This window comes from Schistocerca serialis, chromosome 3 (assembly GCF_023864345.2).
Source record: "Schistocerca serialis cubense isolate TAMUIC-IGC-003099 chromosome 3, iqSchSeri2.2, whole genome shotgun sequence".
NCBI classification, from domain to species: Eukaryota; Metazoa; Arthropoda; class Insecta; order Orthoptera; family Acrididae; genus Schistocerca; species Schistocerca serialis.
The window spans coordinates 176,109,241-176,123,604 of record NC_064640.1 but is presented as its reverse complement, the minus strand read 5'-3'; the positions used below and the strand labels follow the sequence as shown (position 1 = coordinate 176,123,604).

Sequence of the window (14,364 nt, the reverse complement as noted above, 5' to 3'; positions counted from 1 at the left end):
CTTTTACCTTCCAGGGGGTGCAAATAAGGTGATAAGGAAGGGATCTACTCCAAGATTCATCAGTGTAGTCTGAACACTACTGACATGCAGACTCATGCACAAGTCATTGTAAGAGAGAGAGAGAGAGAGAGAGAGAGAGAGAGAGAGAACAAGAAGGGAGGAGGGGGGGGGAGACGGGCTGGGGGGGGGAGATGGGCTGGGGGGGGGGGGAGGGAGGGGGAGAGGGAGAGAGAGAGAGAGCATTAACAGCAGAAAGAACAAAATTATCTGGGAAACTTATTAAAAAATGCAAATTGGAAAATCTGACTGAAATGAATCTTTGAGTCACTTTTGTGTCTCCAGAAATAAATGCATGCTTTCACATTAAAGTCAATCACAAATTTGTCTTTACAATGGCTGGAAGGTTTGCAGTCAAAATATCAAAGCAGTAATGATATTTTGTATGCATGCCCAACAAATGATCAAATATTCTACGAACTAGGAAAATTTCAAGTACTATAGCTGAAAAATATCTATGACAGCTAAATGCCACTCTTCTCAAAAATATATATTTCATGTCAGAAGTAAGTACAAGCCAAGCCAAAACTCAGTGGCAAAAAGCACTAGAGTTATGTCAAAAGTTCTGAATGTTCCAAGAGAACTAAATGTTGTACCTTTACACATTTCACAACTGTATTAATTAAATTGTAAAGTATGTTCACATAAGAGTTACAAGCTTTGATATTCCTGAACATAAGAAAGTGTGTGATGGAAGCTAAACTTAGTGCAGCAGTTGCTGAAAAAAGGTAAATGAAGATCACAATGACCTGGAAGACTGCAACATGTGAAGTGTCTTCAGACCCACAGTCAAATTTGAAGAATGTTACTACAGGTTCTACCAGCAAGAAAGTAACTTAAAAAGGCAAAAAACAATAGCACACACAAAATCCTGCCCTATATTTACTATAGGGCATTTTGTAAAAAATCTGTGTGATGGATGAATGTAGTGTTGATGCAGTTGAACTTTTGCCTAAACATTTGTGCATTTTACATAAAATGCAAAGTATGACAAATAATGGCAGACCATATTCACTGCTCACTATATGAAGTATGCATTGTTGCCACATATTCTGCAAGAAAATACGTTTCATGACACAGTACAGTGTTCTATAATGGTACCTCAACTTAATGAAGCTACCTGTTTTCAACAAAACTCCGACTCAAACTTCCATGGACATAACAGCTTTGGAAGTACACTTCCAATATTACTTAACTCCTTCCAAAATTACCATTAACAGGAATTTTCATTACAAGAACAAGAATGAACAAATCTGTATGGAATGATCTAACTTGAAACAAAACCAAAATAAAAATACACTCCTGGAAATGGAAAAAAGAACACATTGACACCGGTGTGTCAGACCCACCATACTTGCTCCGGACACTGCGAGAGGGCTGTACAAGCAATGATCACACGCACGGCACAGCGGACACACCAGGAACCGCGGTGTTGGCCGTCGAATGGCGCTAGCTGCGCAGCATTTGTGCACCGCCGCCGTCAGTGTCAGCCAGTTTGCCGTGGCATACGGAGCTCCATCGCAGTCTTTAACACTGGTAGCATGCCGCGACAGCGTGGACGTGAACCATATGTGCAGTTGATGGACTTTGAGCGAGGGCGTATAGTGGGCATGCGGGAGGCCGGGTGGACGTACCGCCGAATTGCTCAGCACGTGGGGCGTGAGGTCTCCACAGTACATCGATGTTGTCGCCAGTGGTCGGCGGAAGGTGCACGTGCCCGTCGACCTGGGACCGGACCGCAGCGACGCACGGATGCACGCCAAGACCGTAGGATCCTACGCAGTGCCGTAGGGGACCGCACCGCCACTTCCCAGCAAATTAGGGACACTGTTGCTCCTGGGGTATCGGCGAGGACCATTCGCAACCGTCTCCATGAAGCTGGGCTACGGTCCCGCACACCGTTAGGCCGTCTTCCGCTCACGCCCCAACATCGTGCAGCCCGCCTCCAGTGGTGTCGCGACAGGTGTGAATGGAGGGACGAATGGAGACGTGTCGTCTTCAGCGATGAGAGTCGCTTCTGCCTTGGTGCCAATGATGGTCGTATGCGTGTTTGGCGCCATGCAGGTGAGCGCCACAATCAGGACTGCATACGACCGAGGCACACAGGGCCAACACCCGGCATCATGGTGTGGGGAGCGATCTCCTACACTGGCCGTACACCACTGGTGATCGTCGAGGGGACACTGAATAGTGCACGGTACATCCAAACCGTCATCGAACCCATCGTTCTACCATTCCTAGACCGGCAAGGGAACTTGCTGTTCCAACAGGACAATGCACGTCCGCATGTATCCCGTGCCACCCAACGTGCTCTAGAAGGTGTAAGTCAACTACCCTGGCCAGCAAGATCTCCGGATGGATCTGTCCCCCATTGAGCATGTTTGGGACTGGATGAAGCGTCGTCTCACGCGGTCTGCACGTCCAGCACGAACGCTGGTCCAACTGAGGCGCCAGGTGGAAATGGCATGGCAAGCCGTTCCACAGGACTACATCCAGCATCTCTACGATCGTCTCCATGGGAGAATAGCAGACTGCATTGCTGCGAAAGGTGGATATACACTGTACTAGTGCCGACATTGTGCATGCTCTGTTGCCTGTGTCTATGTGCCTGTGGTTCTGTCAGTGTGATCATGTGATGTATCTGACCCCAGGAATGTGTCAATAAAGTTTCCCCTTCCTGGGACAATGAATTCACGGTGTTCTTATTTCAATTTCCAGGAGTGTATAATTTTACGACATCAACACATATTACTCCTCAAATATACAAAATTTTGTTAAATAAGAAACATTATTTTAGAATTTAGCAGGTTTGGATTTTCTCAGCAGCAATTCAATATGCAATATATTATACACTTTTTATATTAATGTAACATTTTAGAGATTTTGACTGCTACCTCTTTGTATGTTTTCCAAAATAGTGGAATTATGATTAGTTATCATACAACAATAAAATTAATAATGCCAGTCAGTGTTTAGATCTTTGTCACTTTTTGGAGAAAATCAGCAGAGTATTGTTCAGTTTGCCACTGTCAAAACACCAAATTTAATAGTTGCAAGCTGTTCTCCATATGTCATCATCATTGAAACTGAAGAGTCCTACCACATATATATTCCCATGCTGTGGTACTGTACCTTAGCTTTCATTAACCTGCAACATTTGTAGTACTTCATGCAATTGGCTGCTTTAAAACAATGCTATCTTTTTCATTAATTATTATTTTACATGTAAGACACTTGGGACATGGGTATTATTTATTGAAACAACTGCTTATTCATATTTACAGTTTAATGGTACATGTTTTTTTGCTAGCACACTGCAGCAAATAAAAGCTTGTCCAAAACAATCAGTTCTCAATAATCGAAAGTGATCTCACATGATCAACCAAACTAAAATTAATCAGACTGTTAGACAAGGATAGCATCTTTTGAAGAGGCAAACAGAAAATGTTCTGGAAGATTGTAACAAATGTATGCAACTTTCCACAAAGCTGCAAATTAATATGCTATAATACATCAACATGAGTTCCAGACAACCCAAAAAAAAAAAAAAAGGAGAGACCACTACAAGCAATATAGCTCCTGAGCTCCCCCTTTCTCACTTTTGTCATCCAATCACCTATGAAGCACCAACAAATCCAAGTCACATGACAACTGAGGGTCTAGGGATCCAATAGTAAATACACAACTGCAATGACTTAGCACAAGTAGCAACCATGATGAATGCTGCAAGTAATAGGTCAAAACACCAGCTGTTTTATTTTACATTATGGCATTATTATGTAGTTAGAAGAAATTTACTGAATAAAACTCCAGTTTTTTCGTTGTAAACATAAATCTGAATTCATGAATCCAAGTCCTAAATCAGTTTATACTTAATTGAATATGGGAGTCATTTTTCAAATGAAGCTTTTCATTTTCATTGTAAAGAAAGCTTTTATTGTCTTGATTGTGTGTATGTAAACTGGATTACTAATTTCAACAGGACTAAGCTGCCATCTTCAGATTCCCAGAGTACATGTTACAAAATCATTCTGTGTGATAAATGGCACACTTGTTTTTGTACCATTGAAACAGACTCATAATAAAAACACAATAGAACATTAAAAAATATTGTCTTCATGGCAAGACGGAGTCGTACAAGTGTGGCACGTCAAAAAGTGCTGCATGTGTTTAGGTGGGCTCCGGGCAGTCAACCAAGACACGTGCAGCACTTTTTGATGTGCCACACTTGTATAACTCTGTTTTGCCATGAAGACAATATTTTTTAATGCTCTACTCTGTTTTTATTGTGAGTCTGTTTGAATGGTACAAAAACAAATGTGCAATTTATCACACAGCATGATTACATAAACTGTACTCTAACTCCCCCCCCCCCCCTACCGCACTGATGTTCCTCCACATGAGGACAATGTTGATAAGGTTGAGGAAGCCCTACTAATACCTGCATTTTCTCATTTTTTGTTTTTTATTTCATTACTTTCTACAGTTTGGATAAGCCGCTTGTGTAGCTCCAGCTGCTGTCAAACACAAGCAAGAGCAAGTACCGATCTCTGCCCTGCTTCTTAACGTAATTGTTCATATTCATACTCTGACTTTTGCTACGACTACCCAATTCCTCAATCCCATTGCAAAGAACACAGCCAATACTAAATGCTGCAAAGCTTTATAAACTACCTGTTCCTTAGCATGTGTCATACTCTTTATTATTTTTAACTGTTACATTATTTTTTTCTTTAATTGTAATGATGATATGCCAAACACCAACACTGACACAACAGCATGTATTTTTCTGCTGGCCGCTACATCTCCAATCCAGACATCACTGGCTAACAAGACAATAATATCTTCAGAGTTGTATATACTGCTGACCAGATACAGCTATATAATGTATAGAACACCAAAGCTAAATAAGCTACAAACACAACTGCTATACATTTGGGAAGAGTAAATTTATTATGTGTCGAGTCCACACTGGATGCCTGTTGGAGGTATAGCAAAAGAGCATTTTATTTTATGGGTGATTTCTGTGCTATTTTCTGCCGATTTCAGTTTTGTTTTCAGCCAATTTTGGTATTAGTTTCTGAGATCTTACTTCTGAAATCCCATTTGTTGTGATTATCATCTTATGTCATTGTTTTTCAGTAATATGCTGCAAATGAAAGTATACCTATCAATTACATAATATTATGAAAAGGAAAGTTGCAACTCACCATATAGTGGAGATGCTGAGTCGCAGAAAAGCACAACAAAAAGACTGTCACAAATAAAGCTTTCGGCCATTAAGGCCTTTGTCAACAATAGACAACACACACACACACACACACACACACACACAGACAGACAGGTGCGTTTGGCAAGCGTGTGTGCGTGTGCGCGTGTGTGTGTGTGTGTGTGTGTGTGTTTGTTGACAAAGCCTTAATGGCCGAAAGCTTCACTTGTGACAGTCTATTTGTTGTGCCCAGCTGCAACTCAGCATCTCTGCTATATGGTGAGTGGCAACTTTCCTTTTCATAATATTGTTACATTCCATCGTGGATTTTCCATTTTTTAATTACATAATATTTATTGACATCACAGATCACATTTACTTACATTATTAAAAAATAAATCATTTACATGGAACCCATTAAAACTACCCAATCAAAGAAGATATAGCTTTGCACCTTACTCTGTTGAATGTTTTCCAAAATAAAGCAACACCATAACTTTAAGGTCTCTTCTATATCTACATAATAGTCAACAGACCACCATAGAGCATATGGTTGAGGGTACCTCATACTACTACTAGTAATTTCCTTTGCTTCACTCACAAATTTATCTTGTCTTTGTGGTCCTTATGCAAACTGTATGTTGGTAGCAGTAGAATCGTTAATCAATCAGCAGCAAATGCCAGTTCTCTATGTAATAAGAATGGGTTCCACTAGTATTTTATACATGGCATCCTTTATGGTTGGTGGATTTGGCAGAGGGGACCAAACAGCGAGGTCATCGGTCCCATCAGAGGAGGGATGGGTGGGGAAGGAAATTGGCTGTACCCTTTCAAAGGAACCATCCCACCATTTACCTGAAGTGACCTAGGAAAATCATGGAAAACCTAAATCAGGATGGCTGGACACGAGTTTGAACCGTTGTCCTCCCAAATGTGAGTCTAGTTTGCTAACCACTAAGGAACCTCGCTCGGTCCTTCTCTATAGATGAGCTACTCTTTCCAAAAACTCTCCCAATAAACCAATGTCTTACTTGATTTGCAAATAGGAACGCCTTTTCCTGCTGCCACTTAATTTATTTTTCCCAGACGCATTTCGCCTTTCTCTTGTTCTAAGGCAACATCAGTGGGATCTACGAGGGTTGTTTTTTAAGTAAGAGCCGTTTTTATTTTTAAAAAAAGATACAAATACTTTTGTAAAAAAACTTTTATTTTCTGATTCTACACACTTCTACCTATTTTTCTACATAGTTGCCTTGTTTATTTAAGCACTTGTCATACCGTACAACTAAGTTTTTAATTCCCTCTTCAAAGAATTCGGCTGCCTGCTCCGACAGCCAAGAGTTCACGGCCGCTTTCACTTCATTGTCATCATTGAAGCACTGCCCGCCAAGATGGTGTTTCAGGTACCGGAAAAGGTGAAAATCGCTAGGAGCAAGGTTAGGGCTGTATGGTGCATGGTCCAAAACTTCCCAGCCAAAAGAATCAATCACATCCTGAGTCTTTTGAGAGGTGTGAGGCCTAGCATTATCATGCAGGAGCAAAACTCCTTTTGTCAGCATGCCGCGCCTTTTGTTTTGAATTGCTCTGCGGAGCTTCTTTAGAGTTGCACAGTAGGCATCTGAGTTGATTGTCGTTCCTCGTGGCATAAAGTCCACTAGCAAAACACCGCACTGGTCCCAGAACACAGTTGCCATAATCTTGCGCTTTGACAGCGTCTGTTTGGCTTTGACCTTGACGGGTGAGGTTGTGTGTCGCCATTCCATCGATAGTCGCTCGCTTTCAGGAGTGATATGGGATACCCATGTTTCATCTCCAATGACAATTTGACTCAACATGTCATCCCCTTCTTCCTTGTAACGAATCAAAAAGTCCAATGAAGTGGCAAATCTCTTCCCTTTGTGGTCCTCTGTGAGGAGTCTGGGTACCCACCGAGAACACAGTTTCTTAATGTTTAGGTTTTCAGAAACAATTTTGTACAAAACCGACCTTGAAACTTGTGGAAATTTCAAAGAAAGAGTGGAAATTGTGAATCTTCTATCCTCACAAATCTTTGTTTTGACTGCAGCCACCAAATCATCAGTGATCACAGAGGGCCAGCCTGAGCGTTCTTCGTCATAGACGTTTTGACGGCCATTTTTAAACTCTCTAACCCATTGACGCACTTTAGCTTCACTCATTGCATTCAAGCCATAAACTTCCGTTAACTGAAGACGAATTTCTGCAGCTGATAGGCTTCTCGCGGTAAAAAAACGTATCACTGACCATATCTCACACGCGGAGGGCGATTCAATAATCGTAAACATTATAAAGTAGCACAGTGATGCGTACATGTCAGCTACAGAGCTGCAACTTGCATCAGTGTGAACGGGAAGGATGCCGGCAAGTGGCGCGGTGGCTTGTTGCGGCGTCCACGCGAACGATTTCTACAATAAACCAATGTTAATGATATTGATCATTAATTTTGTGGGTCCAATTCTTTACCCTTCTTATATACAGGAGTCACCTGCACTTTGCACGTTTTTCCATTCACTTTAGACTTTGCAATGGGTGAAGGATTCACAACAAATGTAAGGTAAGTAAAGGGTCAATACCATGGAGTACGCTCTCTAAAATTGGACTGGGATTACATCTGGATCTGGTGACTTCTTTGTTTTCAATTCTTTCAGTTGCTTCTCAATACCAGGTATATAAATTACTATGTCTTCCACATGGGAGCCTGAGAGATGGTCAATTGATGGTCTGCATAATCCTGCTGCAGCAATGATTTCTTCAATGTGAAATTTGAAACCTCACCTTTCCTTTTCTAATCTTCTACTGCCACATCAGACTGTATGACATACGACTGGATAGAAACTGTGATTTCACATAGGACCAGAATTTTCTAAGGTCCTCAGTAAGCCCTTTGGCTCAGGTATGAGGGTGAAAGCTGTTGCATGTATGCTTTGCACATTGATCCTTTCATGGATGCATGAATTTCTACTAAGTTTTCTCTGTTGACATTCCTGTTTTCTTTTTTGAACCAAACATGCGGCAATCACTGCTTCCTCAGCATTTTTCCAAATGATGTTATTAAATCATAGTGGGTCTTTTCAATCCTTAACACACTTTCCCAGCACATACTCCTTCAGTGTGTTATTTACATTCAGTTTTAACATTGCAATTAATTCTTCTATGTTCATCATACTGGAACTAAACAGTGTCCATTCATTGTCTAAGCAGGATGCTAACAACTGCTTATCTGCTCTCTCCAGTATAGAGACTTTCCTAGCCTTTCTGACAGGTCTATTAACTTTAGTGGCCTTCATTGCTATGACATCATATTCACTTATCACTGTCTCTACACGGACACTGTCGATATAGTCAGGCTGGTTTGTAGCTACAAAGTCTAAAATATTCTCACAATATGTCACTATTTATACTTGGCACATTAAAGTTGCCTCCAATTAATTTTGTATGATTGGGGTCTCTTCTGAGACTGTCACTGAACCCTCCATACTGCTCTGTGGTGTGAAAAACGGTACCTGGAGTCTAAATTTTAGCACAGAGGCCAAATTGCCTTCATCACAACACCAGACATTTGACTGCTGGTTGATTTTGCACTAAATGATGAAAGTTGATTTTGCACTAAATTACAAAGAAATGTGTACCCCTTTATAATATCTTACATGGCTGAGATCTTCCATTCTACATACAAACAGCCAATGTGGATTCAGAAAATGGTGTTCTTGTGGAACACATCTAGCTCTTTATTCTCAAGAAGTAATAAATGCTACTAATAAGGGATGCCAAATTCATTCCACATTTTTAGATTTCCAGAATGTTTTGGACACTGTACCTCATCAAGCAAACTGTATGCCTATGGACTATTGCCTCAGTTGTGCAATTGGATTCAGGATTTCCTGTCAGAAGGGTCACAGTTCATAGTAATTGATGGAAAGTTATCACGTAAAACAGAAGCAATATCCCTTGTTCCCCGGAGGAAGTGTTATTGCCTTCTGCTGTTCCTGATCTACATAAACAATTTAGAAGACAATCTGATGAATACTCTTAGACTGTTTGCAGATGATTCTGTCATTTACTGTCTTACAAAGTCATCAGATGATCAACACAAATAGCAAAATGATTTAGACAAGATATCTGCCTGGTGCAAAAAGTGGCAATTGACTCTAAGTGATGAAAACTGTTAAGTCATCCACATGAGTACCAAAAGATATCTGCTAAATCTCAGTTACACAATAAACCACACAAATCTAAAGGCTGTAAATTCAACTAAATACTTGTTGTTGCTGTTGTTGTTGTTGTCGTCGTCTTCAGTCCTGAGACTGGTTTGATGCAGCTCTCCATGCTACTCTATCCTGTGCAAGCTTCTTCATCTCCCAGTACTTACTGCAACCTGCATCCCACTGAATCTGCTTAGTGTATTCATCTTTTGGTCTCCCTCTATGATTCTTACCCTCCACGCAGCCCTCCAATGCTAACTTTGTGATCCCTTGATGCCTCAGAACATGCCCTACCAATCGGTCCCTTCTTCTTGTCAAGTTGTGCCACAAACTCCACTTCTCCCCAATTCTATTCAATACCTACTCATTAGTTATGTGATCTACCCATCTAATCTTCAGCATTCTTCTGTAGCACCATATTTCGAAAGCTTCTATTCTCTTCTTGTCCAAACTATTTTTCATCCATGTTTCACTTCCGTACATGGCTACACTCCATACAAATACTTTCAGAAACGACTTCCTGACACTTAAATCTATACTCGATGTTAACAAATTTCTCTTCTTCAGAAACGCTTTCCTTGCCATTGCCAGTCTACATTTTATATACTCTCTGCTTCGACCATCATCAGTTATTTTGCTCCCCAAATAGCAAAACTCCTTTACTACTTTAAGTGTCTCATTTCCTAATCTAATTCCCTCAGCATCACCCAACTTAATTCAACTACATTCCATTATCCTCGTTTTGCTTTTGTTGATGTTCATCTTATATCCTCCTTTCAAGACACTGTCCATTCCGTTCAACTGCTCTTCCAAGTCCTTTGCTGTCTCTGACAGAGTTACAATGTCATCGGCGAACCTCAATGTTTTTATTTCTTCTCCATGGACTTTAATACCTACTCCGAATTTTTCTTTTGTTTCCTTTACTGCTTGCTCAATATACAGATTGAATAACATCGGGGAGAGGCTACAACCCTGTCTCACTCCCTTCCCAACCGCTGCTTCCCTTTCATGCCCCTCGACTCTTATAACTGCCATCTGGTTTCTGTACAAACTGTAAATAGCCTTTCGCTCCCTGTTTTTTACCCCTGCCACCTTTAGAATTTGAAAGAGAGTATTCCAGTCAATATTGTCAAAAGGTTTCTCTAAGTCTACAAATGCTAGACAACATTTCTGCGCAATCCAAACTGATCTTCCCCGAGGTCGGCTTCTACTAGTTTTTTAATTCGCCTGTAAAGAATTCGCGTTAGTATTTTGCAGCTGTGACTTATTAAACTGATAGTTCGGTAATTTTCACATCTGTCAACACCTGCTTTCTTTGGGATTGGAATTATTATATTCTTCTTGAAGTCTGAGGGCATTTCGCCTGTCTCATACATCTTGCTCACCAGATGGTAGAGTTTTGTCAGGACTGACTCGCCCAAGGCTGTCAGTAGTTCCAATGGAATGTTGTCTACTCCTGGGGCCTTGTTTCGACTCAGGTCTTTCAGTGCTCTGTCAAACTCTTCATGCAGTATCGTATCTCCCATTTCATCTTCATCTACATCCTCTTCCATTTCCATAATATTGTCCTCAAGTACAACGCCCTTGTATAGACCCTCTATATACTCCTTCCACCTTTCTGCTTTCCCTTCTTTGCTTAGAACTGGGTTTCCATCTGACCTCTTGATATTCATACAAGTGGCTCTCTTTTCTCCAAAGGTCTCTCTAATTTTCCTGTAGGCAGTATCTATCTTACCCCTAGTGAGATAAGCCTCTACATCCCTACATTTGCCCTCTAGCCATCCCTGCTTAGCCAATTTGCACTTCCTGTCGATCTCATTTTTGAGACGTTTGTATTCCTTTTTGCCTGCTTCATTTACTGCGTTTCTATATTTTCTCCTTTCATCAATTAAATTCAATATTTCTTCTGTTACCCAAAGATTTCTACTAGCCCTCGTCTTTTTACCTACTTGATCCTCTGCTGCCTTCACTACTTCATCCCTCAGAGCTACCCATTCTTCTTCTACTGTATTTCTTTCCCCCATTCCTGTCACTTGTTCCCTTATGGTCTCCCTGAAACTCTGTACAATCTCTGGTTTAGTCAGTTTATCCAGGTCCCATCTCCTTAAATTCCCACCTTTTTGCGGTTTCTTCAGTTTTAATCTACAGTTCATAACCAATAGATTGTGGTCAGAGTCCACATCTGCCCCTGGAAATGTCTTACAATTTAAAACCTGGTTCCTAAATCTCTGTCTTACCATTATATAATCTATCTGATACCTTCTAGTATCTCCAGGATTCTTCCATGTATACAACCTTCTTTCATGATTCTTGAACCAAGTGTTAGCTATGATTAAGTTATGCTCTGTGCAAAATTCTACCAGGCGGCTTCCTCTTTCATTTCTTAACCCCAATCCATATTCACCTACTATGTTTCGTTCTCTTCCTTTTCCTACTCTCGAATTCCAGTCACCCATGACTATTAAATTTTCGTCTCCCTTCACTACCTGAATAATTTCTTTTATCTCATCATACATTTCATCAATTTCTTCATCATCTGCAGAGCTAGTTGGCATATAAACCTGTACTACTGTAGTAGGCATGGGCTTCGTGTCTATCTTGGCCACAATAATGTGTTCACTATGCTGTTTGTAGTAGCTTACCGCACTCCTATTTTTTTATTAATTATTAAACCTACTCCTGCATTACCCCTATTTGATTTTGTATTTATAACCCTGTATTCACCTGACCAAAAGTCTTGTTCCTCCTGCCACCGAACTTCACTAATTCCCACTATATCTAACTTCAACCTATCCATTTCCCTTTTTAAATTTTCTAACCCACATGCCTGATTAAGGGATCTGACATTCCACACTCCGATCCATAGAACGCCAGTTTTCTTTCTCCTGATAACGACGTCCTCTTGAGTAGTCCCTGCCCGGAGATCCGAATGGGGGACTATTTTACCTCCGGAATATTTTACCCAAGAGGACGCCATCATCATTTAACCATACAGTAAAGCTGCATGCCCTCGGGAAAAATTACGGCTGTAGTTTCCCCTTGCTTTCAGCCGTTCGCAGTACCAGCACAGCAAGGCCATTTTGGTTATTGTTACAAGGCCAGATCAGTCAATCATCCAGACTGTTGCCCCTGCAACTACTGAAAAGGCTGCTGCCCCTCTTCAGGAACCACACGTTTGTCTGTCCTCTCAACAGATACTCCTCCATTGTGGTTGCACCTACGGTACGGCCATCTGTATCGCTGAGGCACGCAAGCCTCCCCAGCAACGGCAGGATCCATGTTTCATGGGGGTAGGGATTAAAATTACAAATGTCGTGAGTTAAGCAAATTAAAGATTACATTTTATTGGCAGAACACTGGAGGAAATGCAACAGGTCTACTCCAGAGAATGCCTACACTATGTTTGTACAGCCTGTTCTGGAGTACTGCTGTACAGTGTGAGATCTGCTCTGATAGGACTGATGAGGGCATCAAAATGATGAGGGCATCAAAAACATTCAAAGAAGGGCAGCTTATTTTGTATTATCATGAGATAGTGGAGAGAGCAAGACGAATATGATACATGAATGGGGGCGGCGATAATTAAAACAAAGGCATTTCTTGTTGTGGCACAATCTTCTCATGAAATTTCAATCATCAACTTTCCCTCAGAGTGTGAAAATATTTTGTTGGCACTCACCTACATAGAGAGAAATAATCATCATAATAAAATAAGATACATAGAGCTTGCAAAGAAAGACCTAAGTGGTTTGATTTTCCAACATGCTGTTCAAGAGTGGAATAGTAGAAAAATACCTTGAAGGTGGTTCAGTGAACACTCTACTAAGCACTTAATTGTAAATTGTAGTGTAATTGTGTAGAGGTAGATGTGTACAGATAATAGACTCTTTGCCATGTCAGTATTAACAAACTTTGTTTGTTACAGAATGAGATTTTAACCCTGCCGAGAAGTGTGCGCTGACATGAAACTTCCTGGAAGATTAAAACTGTGTGCCAGACCGAGACTCGAGCTCGGGAGCTTTGCCTTTTGCGGGCAAGTGCTCTACCATCTGAGCTACCCAAGCATGACTCACACCCCATCCTCATAGCTTTACTTGCACCAGTACATCATCTCCAGGAGAGCTTCTGTGAAGTTTGGAAAGTAGGAGATGAGGTACTGGCAGAAGTAATGCTGTGAGGACAGGGCATGAGCCATGCTTGGGTAGCTCAGATGGTAGAGCACTTGCCCGTGAAAGGCAAAGGTCCCGAGTTCGAGTCTCGGTCCAACACACAGTTTTAATCTGCCAGGAAGTGTCTTTGTTTGTTACAAACTGTCTTTACATATCCATTCACAAAATCATTCATGAAAATCTGTGGATGGGTTCTACCCAAAACGCGTCAAATAAGGTCAATGGTTTCTCAGCTGGTTGCCTCGTATTTGGTGACCAATACAGCAATTGTGCAATACTGCTATTAATTTATACTCTCCAGTCACATTCAAGTAACCAGCTGTCAAAAGCCTCACCTTTCGCAGCACATACTGGTGCAAGACATGCTTGAAGACAGTCAGTAAGGTTCTGAAAGAAACACACAGGGATGTGGAACAATGCTGACTCTAGTGCCTTGACCAGCTGTGGTAGTTTCTCATATGAGGATACATGGTGCCAACAGCCCGATTGCAGTGGTCCCACAGGTTCTTGATCAGATTTAAATCTGGGGAGTCTGGCGGCCAGAGGAGTGTGGCAAACTCATCCCAGTGCTCTTCAGACCACACACGTATACCGCGAGCTGGGTGTCATGTCGCACTGTCCTACTGATTGATCCCATCGTGTTGAAAACGAGAAACTGCATGCAGGGGTTGAAATGATTCCCAATGATGGATGTATACTTACGTTGATC

General features: G+C 41.3%; 1 protein-coding gene across 5 annotated transcripts in view; it reads right to left on the bottom strand.

The window, feature by feature from the left end:
- The window catches only part of LOC126469889 (uncharacterized), a 425,616-nt gene that overhangs the window by 179,982 nt on the left and 231,270 nt on the right, over positions 1–14,364 (bottom strand). The window lies entirely within an intron of this gene.